Source organism: Pelobates fuscus, chromosome 5, assembly GCF_036172605.1.
Source record: "Pelobates fuscus isolate aPelFus1 chromosome 5, aPelFus1.pri, whole genome shotgun sequence".
Taxonomy (NCBI): Eukaryota; Metazoa; Chordata; class Amphibia; order Anura; family Pelobatidae; genus Pelobates; species Pelobates fuscus.
The window spans coordinates 274,345,742-274,354,062 of record NC_086321.1 but is presented as its reverse complement, the minus strand read 5'-3'; positions in this window follow the sequence as shown (position 1 = coordinate 274,354,062).

Below are 8,321 nucleotides of genomic sequence, written 5' to 3'. Positions count from 1 at the left end.
CAAATTGAGTCAAAAAAGGGAAAAAAGGAAAAAATGAAAAAAGGCAAAAAAAGGGGGGGAAAGGAATAAAAAATGAAAAGACTGCAAAAAATGGAAAAATTGAAAAATAATGAGAAAATAAGGAAAATGCAAAAAATGAAAGAGATGAAAAAAATATCAAAAATAAAAGTCCTAATATGTGGCAGTCCAGTATATAGTGCACTATATGTTTGCCCACTATCTGTGGGTAGATCTCACCAATGTCGTCTGTTTCTTTGTATTTGAAGGAAGGTGCTGTAGTCTGTGAGAGATGGTCTGGATGGAAGGGATGGATAAAACTATTTCCTGTTGGTAGAAGGAGTGATCACCACTCTGTATCTGCTGGTGGTTGTTCAGATCTGTTTATAGTCAATGAAGTCAATCGGCAGTATAAGGCTCCTTTGGAGATGGACTGTAGTGTCTAGGAGGGCTTTCCTAGTGAGCTTTCCTTGTCAATGGGCTGCGCGCTCGGGACATATGCGTCCCTTCGGTGGCCCCAGTGTCCGTGCTTTGTTTCAGCATTGACCCAACACATTGTGCTACATGGCACCATGTTCCGCCAGGATCTATCACAGCAACCAGGTACCTCAACACTGCTAATCTCTCAACCTGAATTTTTTTCAGGAGTACCTCAGCCATCAGCCAAGCATTGGATAGTTTGATAAATAGTTAGCCCAACGTAAATCACAGGGTATAAATAAAGCACAACATTTACCTGACAAAGAAGAGTGAGAACACAAAATGACAAGTACTGTGGACCACATGGGAAACTTAAGGGAATGGCAGGGAAGCCAGTTTAAACTGGTCTGGAAGACCTCTCTGCAACAATAGGACATCACATTGCTGGTAAAAGGCAGGGATGTGGAAAGAAATTAACACAAAATTGATACTCTGTACATTTTAATTAAAGTAATTAATGAGAAATCACAATACTTTATAGCAAGCATCGCCCTATACCATAACCGCCTATTTTGGTTCAGCCCAAACAATTGTTGGTTTTATAGTACAAAATGAGGCTTGAACCGCAATTGACCCAGAGGAGTACCTGATCAAACAAAGGGTAAGAGTAAACAAATTGTTTCTCAAATTTTGCCATGTAAAGATTAACATATGAGGGTGCTGCATTGTCCCTCATCATTGTACCTTGGATCTGTAGGTAGAATTTCCCTTCAAACACACAGTAATTCCAATGTAGAACAAATTGTAATAATTCATTCAAAAGTTGTCTAATATCCAAATAAAATAGACAGTGCACACACCCTTCATGTGGGATGGTGGTCTCTAGGCTACTCACATTCATTGTGCAAAGCCAGGCATTATCCAATGAACCATCAGAAGAACATAATTTATTCCGAAAATTGCAGTTGTCTTTAAGATAGGACTTCCTATTCTTAACCAGACCCTGTAGATATCCCTCCACATACTTAGAACGAAGTACTGTTCCACAACCAAATACTATGGGTCTCCCAGGTGGATTCAAGAGATCTTCATGGATCTTCAGTAACATATAGATAGGGTGTCCTAGCATTTTCTTTATTCAAGAAGGATAACATCTTTAGATCAATAAGACAATCATTTAAAGTTTTAGATGTGACTTCTCTAATCTCTACCTTGGACTCATCCGCTGTCAATTGTGTCTTAGAAATGATTACCACTAGCGTCTCGATTGTCTCCTCTCCCCTTTGGAGTATCTTCGGAGAAGTTGGTTTGCGTCCCCTGTTCTAACTTCTGATTTTCCTGCGCCTATGGCAGGTTGTTGACCTAAAAACATCCATCTCCAATTGAATCAGAGGAGATTTCACTATTATTACCTTGCTACTTAGGTTGTCCTACAGGATGTCCCTTTTTTTGCTTTAAATTTTATTATCTGTATGATTGCCAATCATGCACTTTTTTTTTTTTTTTTTTTTTAAATCCAAATAACCGATCATATCTATTTTAATTTGACACATTTTCTGTTCAGAGATGTTTAGGTAAAATTATAATTTCCTCTATACGGTTCCTTAATAAATCAGGGGTTTCTATGTTCTGTTTCCCAACCTTCCAATCTCTTGCCTAAGGTTCACCAATTCCAATACCTGCAATAGTCAGTGGTATTGGATCCAAACTGCACTTATTCAAGATCGTTCTCCATATGTCCTCAAATTTCTGTTTATTACTACAAAAAGAGGGCTGGGTAACTAGTCTCATCCCACATGTAAGAGAATCTCTTTACAGTGTAAATTTTCAGCTCTTCGGTATTTCACCGTACTATTATTCTGGGAAAAAGAGGCATCTTCACTAAAGCCAGGGTCGTCTTTAATACTAATTTGACCATGGGCAAGCATTTGCTTTGGCCCCCTGGACTCTGCCAGTCTCCCTTTCTTTACTATATTATCCAATGTATGGTTTCTTTCTGTTTCCTTTATATGTAATACTCCTTGGGGATTGTGTTTAGGGCATATCCTAAGTCAAGCTTCACAGTACAGTTGTGGACATTGTGTTCCCCACCCATTGTGTTTAGCATACGAAGGTAATTGAGTTGTGTTTTTAACTATTTATACCTGGCCTACTGAATAGTCATCAACTATTGTTGGCTATTCAGAAGCGTGCTACTTTAATCGCAAATTGATTTAAATTAAATTCTTACTTGGGTGAGTAAAATAGTAGGAATGTCTTTTCAAGGGGCCAAATACTTTTTCATAGAAGTACGTGAGTACTTTAGGAAACATATTAAAAAACATGATGGTCCATATGAGCTTCCAGAGCCAGCAAACCCAGACAGTGAAAAGGAGGATAGATTAATGGATGTACTAACACAAATTGTAAATAACAAAAAGTATAGAACAAAGAAAAAGTTTGGTCACACAAGCTGTTGTAGCCACAATAGGAGGCCTAATAGACATAGTTGTAGAATTAAGGCAACATCATTTGGAAACAACAAATAAAATGGAGGAAGCAATGGGCAAAAAGGATTGTTTAGAAATTGCAGCTTTGAGGACAACTACAATTGTTGGGGAACTAGAAAAGGAGTTAAGAGAAATAGAAGAGCAGAGGGATGCTTATGGAATAAAAATAACAGAACTTCAAAACATAATAATGGACTATAAAAATAAAACAAAGTTAGAAGGGATAAAAGAAGTCAGAGACATTGCCAAAATATATCCAGATCTGGATATGTTCATGGCACAAAATAAAGAACCAGTGCCGAAAATGAACCAAAATAGAAAAGAGTTCTTATGTTATTCTGTTCCACAAGTAGATACCATACCACAAGCACCAGTTATTGTATCAGAATTAGTTAATGCGAGGCAAGCACCTACAGGATTTTCTATGCAGACTCGACCGATGTCGATGACAGATTAAGACAATTTCCAGAAATGGTGGGAAAGTATGCCAACTAACAACTTTAATACGTTTACACATTGGTGTATAAAGGGAGTAAATAGAGCTAAAAAAGGAGGTCTTAACTTAGAAGAATTGACAACTGTTAGAATATGCTATGGGTCCTTTGGCTAGCAGACTATTTGGATTTAATAACAGTGTGTCTGATCAGGCAGGAAGAATTGCTGCAACCAATTTCTATCTACTCAGCATAGAGAAAGAAATAGCTAATATTATGATGAGGCCAGCAGATGGTCCTAGAGAGGTAGCTCAAAGGATATTGTTCTGGTATACGCTACGCCAACCTCAACAGCCTCTGGTCTTGGGCTCACCAGAACACATTGCTAAAGTAATGGAAACCCCTTCCCTGGGAGTGTCAGGAATTTGTCAGGCTTTTTGATCCAACACCAACAGACTTAGAAATGGTACTAACTAGAGCTGACAATTGGTGGATCAAGCATCCTTTCACAGAACAGGCCTGCTCTGTTTCAGCCGTAAGAACATTCAAGGTCGAGTCTGGTACAGATATAGATGGTAAATAGAGAAACCAGAGGTGGGATGAACCCCAGAACAAGAGGGATAATGAGAACTGGAGACCAAAACAGGACTTTGACAAAAGATGGAGAGATCCACAGAGGGACCATAGGAATAGGGACTGCAAAGGGAAGCAGTGTAATTGGAGAAATAGATTAGAGGAGCCTCAGGCAATCAACAATAATTTTTATAATAATACCTGGGATAGGCTAAAAAGAAGAGATAATAACTGGGAAAATCACAGTTATGGAGAAAAACAGGAACAGTTATTGGGAGAATAATTGGAGAAGGAACCATAGATGGGATGAGCATCAGACCAATAGACGGAACTGGGATAATTGGAGGAATAAAGAAGGGAATCAAGACTACTGGGATCTAAAGAGACAGACTGAGAGATTGGAGGCAGATGTGAAAGCGCTTAGGGAACAGATGAGAGAGGAGGAAAAGATTGATCAATTGGGGGTTCCCAGCAATTAATAACTGCCATATTTTTTTTTGTTGCTCTCTACATCTGTATGTATGTTTGTTTTTCTTTTGTTTTGTTCTTTTTTTCAGTCTTCCAGTCTCCCATATAGCTATACATTTCTAATGATGAGATCTAGTGTTTCAACAGAGCAAGGCAAAGCTGTATTAGGATGATGATGTGTGTCAACAGAAGATCGTGGTGGATCCTTGTTACAGGATGGATAAGTATAAGCTGTATCACAGTAGGGATGGGGAGACAGGCAATATAGCCAGAAGATACTCAAAATAAAAGAGAAGATTAGAGTCTACATTTTAATAATCCTTCTATTCCTCCAAGGTGTCCGGTACAACGGCAGCAGTGGTTTAGGTAAAGCAGGAAGTCAGAAAAAACGGGACATATTTGCAGCTCTACTGGGAGGAGTAACAACTGGACTGAGAGTATGGAATTCCGCAAATATCACATCCAGTCCTACAAACTTTGCCGCTAGTACTCATGCTCATAATTACACTATACTTTTGTGTGGCAATGAAACAGATGAAGAAACTTGAAAAGGGGGATATATTTGAAATTTTTTTCTTCTCTTCTCTCTCTCATACATTCTTCAATAATGTTTTACATTGGACATACATACACATTTAACACACACACACACACACACACACACTCACCTGAATTCTATAAGTTCTGTTTTGTTTTTTTGTGACAAATTTGTATACTATGTGAATTGACAGCCATAGGAAAGTACAGGAGAACTTATGTCGCTGAGGGAACTATTCCGGAGGGACGGTGGGTTGAATTTCTGCTGTATATCAGGTTTTTGCTCCCACTAGGTTCGCTTGTACTAGAGGGATAACTAGATAATGGAGCAACATAGATGAAGAAAATGTGGGGTGATGCAACCCCTATTTGACTGTTTTCTTTTACCTTACTCATCTCACTCACTATAATTCCTGTGCTCCCCTTTCCTACTTCAGATCTCATAGTTTAGATAGATAAGAGGGATATATTATTACTTTTAAATGTGCTCAACATAAGAGAAGAAAAAGTGAGGGAATGTGGTGACATTCTGTCATCAAACTAATATGGTGATCAGGGGTCATGTGACCAAGTTCATGTAGATCTTTCTTACAGGGGGATAAGCTTTACCCTTTGATATGGTAATTGGGTAATTCAATACAAGTCAGGAAAGAGAGAACAACTTTCCCCTATCCTCATTCCTCTCTGTTCCTTCTTGGCTGTGCTGCAGAGCAGACATGAGCAGACGCCATGTGCTATCTTGGTGAACCATGTTATACTCTGTTGCTTCCTTTTCTTCCTTGGTGGATGTGATGTCGAACTTGCAGCAGTGAACCATTACTAGATGTGAAGGCCTAACAGTGGGTGAGATCAAACATGTGGGGAAGGGGATTACTATATAGATAGATAGATAGATAGATAGATTTTAAAAGGGTTGTTGCTCCGTGGGTCTGGGCTGTGTGTTTGTGATACATTTATAGTATTGTGTTGTTGCCTTCTAATAAATACCTTTTATTTTTTTTTTACTTATTTAATATTTTATTCTTTTTCTTATTATATAAAACATATACAGCATGATATGCATTACCATTTTCTCATATTGCAATTACGTGATAAAAAAATTCAAGTGTATACATATCTAACATACAAAACATCGACCATACATCAACAAGAACAAACAAAAAGTCCAGACTGAGGGCTCTCTTGAGTCAGATTAGATTTTAATTTAGTAATTTTACATTCCTATTATAGCATCTAGCTATCTTTATATCAAATGTAAGCAGGGTTTATCTATAGACTAATTTTCCTGTATGATACCTAGCCAGTTTTTCAAAATACTTGGTTCTTTAACTATCCCTATCTCCATTTTCAACTGATAGATTAATTGTGATTTTACTTCCTCCCATATTGGGATTTCTCTGGCTTTCCATTTCCTAGCAATTGATATTTTAGCTGCTAACAGTGTATGGACTATCAGGACAACATATTGATCCAGATTCTGAGACATATATAGTTGTAACAGAAATAACTGTGGTTTCCTGTCGACCTTAATTCCTGTCCATGATTCAATATTCATAGTTACCATATCCCAAAATCTTTTTATCTCACTACATTCCCACCATATGTGTAGCATTCCTGCCTTATGTTCCCCGCAGCGCCAGCATTTATCCGATGCATCCGGGTACATTTTAGCAAGTTTATCTGGCGTTAAATACCATCTATTCATGATTTTGTATTGGAGTTCCACTAAGTTCAGACAGTGTACATTTTTTATGGTCAAATTCAGTGCTTTCATCCAGTCGTCGTAACTTATGTTATTGTCTATTTCCTTCTCCCATTTTGATATCACTAGACCAATAATTTCTTCCGGGTCAGTTCCGATTAAATTAAAACACTTTGAGACTAACTTTTTAATAATAGTATGGTCTTTTAATAATTGTTCCAGTATTAAATGTTTCGCTGAATAATTTTTTATTAAGTGCTCTTTAAGATTAATTCTCATATAGGTAAATATCTCTTTAGCTTGTAGCTTATATTCGTCTGTTAAAGTATTAAAATCTTTTATCTTACCATTATCTATTATATTGTTGATTTTGTTAACCCCTGCATTGATCCAGCTCTGGATGTTTAGATCCATTATATTTTTTTGCAGCTGTCTAAAATCAATGCTAGTAAGCAGTTTATCTTGTAAGTCTAGATCTTTTCTTAATTTATACCATATGGGGATTAAATTGTTTAGGATCAAGCCCTTATCATAATTACCCTGTCTAAGGTTTTTTCTATGGTCTGTCTTCCAGAAAAGAGAATATATATCTTCCTTTATTTCATCGTTAAGTAGACTCTGTTCCATTTTAAACCAAATTTGTTCTTTTGCTAAATCGGATTGGGTTATTATTGCTTGTGCTATATTACAAACTCTCCAAGTATGATTTAATTGTGGGATTCCCAGTCCACCCGATTTTATCTTTAATTTTGAATGGTTTCTACTTAATCTAGGACGTTTTTGACCCCAAATAAATTTATTAATAATTGATTGTGCTAAAGATAACCAGCTTTCTGAACAGTAAAGGGGTAGCATGCGGAAGAGATACATCCACTTTGGGTATATATAGAATTTTATAATATTTATTCTCCCCCACCATGATACTTCAATTCCCTTCCAATTATTCAGGGTTTTTGCTGTATCTTTCATTAGCCTTAAAAAATTTTGTTCCATCATATTATTCGGTTCATTAGTAATTTCTATGCCCAAAACTTCCATGTTTTTTTTTTCACAATTAAATCCGAATTTGTCAAATAACTTTTGTTTAATATTCAACGTGAGATTGAATGAAAGTGCTGTAGACTTGCTTAAATTTAATTTATATCCTGAATAGAATGAATATTCCTCTATGGAATCCATGACCTTTTCCATGGATTTCATGGGGTTTCTCAGAGTAAGTACCACATCGTCTGCATACATTGTAAGCTTTAATGATTCCTTCTCTAGTTCTATTCCTTTTATAGAGTCATCCGCTCTGATTTTATGTGCTAATGGTTCAAGACTAATCAGGTATAATAGTGGGGACAGGGGACAGCCCTGTCTTGTTCCATTTGTTAACTGGAACCATTCGGAAGAAAATCCGCTTCCCACTACCCTAGCCGTTGGAGTTGTATATAAAGCCATGATAGCCCTGGTGATATTACCTTGAATTCCGAAACCAGATAGGGCTTTCTCCAGAAACTCCCACCTTACCCTGTCAAAGGCCTTTTCGGCATCTAATGACAGGGCAAGGAGGGGGATCTTGTGTCTGGTTGCCAAATCTGCCACATCTATCAATCTCCTAATATTAGAAGTTGGGGCTCTACTAGATATAAACCCCACCTGGTCTTGATGAATAATACTAGTTATTACGTTAGATAACCTATCTGCTAGAACAGAAGA